This window comes from Carlito syrichta, unplaced genomic scaffold (genome assembly GCF_000164805.1).
Source record: "Carlito syrichta isolate Samal-C Ts95f unplaced genomic scaffold, Tarsius_syrichta-2.0.1 Scaffold304555, whole genome shotgun sequence".
Lineage (NCBI taxonomy): Eukaryota > Metazoa > Chordata > Mammalia > Primates > Tarsiidae > Carlito > Carlito syrichta.
The window spans coordinates 210,546-211,304 of NW_007248651.1; the positions used below are offsets into that span (position 1 = coordinate 210,546).

Sequence of the window (759 nt, forward strand, 5' to 3'; positions counted from 1 at the left end):
TCGCCGGGAGCAGCCACTGCACTCCAGTCTGGGTGACAGAGTGAGACTCCAACTCAAAAAAAAAAAAAAAAAAATCACCACCAAGCCCCTTTGGGGTGAGGATAAGGGGCAAAAAACGTGCTCAGACAAGACATAGAAGAAGGAATACCAATAGCCGATAAGTATGTGGGAAAAGGTCCAACCTCACCCATAGTAAAAATAAATAAAACTGGCTGGGTGCAGTGGCTCACGTCTGTCATCCCAGCACAAGGTGGGAGGAAAGCTTGAACCCAGGAGTTCGAGATAAGCCTGGGTAGCACAGCGAGACCTCGTCTCTACAGAAAAATCAAAAAGTTAGCTGGGCTTGGTGGCACGCGCCTGTAGACCCAGCAACTCAGGAGGCTGAGGCAGGAGGATCACTTGAGCCCAGGAAGTTGAGGTTGTGGCAAGCCAGGGTTGCTCCACTAGACTCCAGCCTGGGCGACAGAGTGAGACTCCAACTCAAAAGAATACTAACAATAAAAATAAATAAAATTAAAACCACACAATGATAGCATTTGGGCCTATCAGATTATCAAAGGTTGGCATAAATAATAACCAAATCTCACTACAGCCCTGCAGAAAGATCCCCTCAAATTTCGGGGGAGAGAGTCAACCTTTCTCTAATGTCAGTATGTTTTAAAAGATGCATCACCTAAATGTCCAACACGATGTGAGTTCTTTTTTTTTTTTTTGGGGTTGGAGTCTCACTCTGTCGCCCAGACTGGAGTGCAGTGGCCG

General features: G+C 46.5%; 1 protein-coding gene across 1 annotated transcript in view; it reads right to left on the reverse strand.

The window, feature by feature from the left end:
- The window catches only part of SLC6A12 (solute carrier family 6 member 12), a 36,089-nt gene that overhangs the window by 9,308 nt on the left and 26,022 nt on the right, over window positions 1-759 (reverse strand). The gene's annotated exons all lie outside the window — the stretch shown is intronic.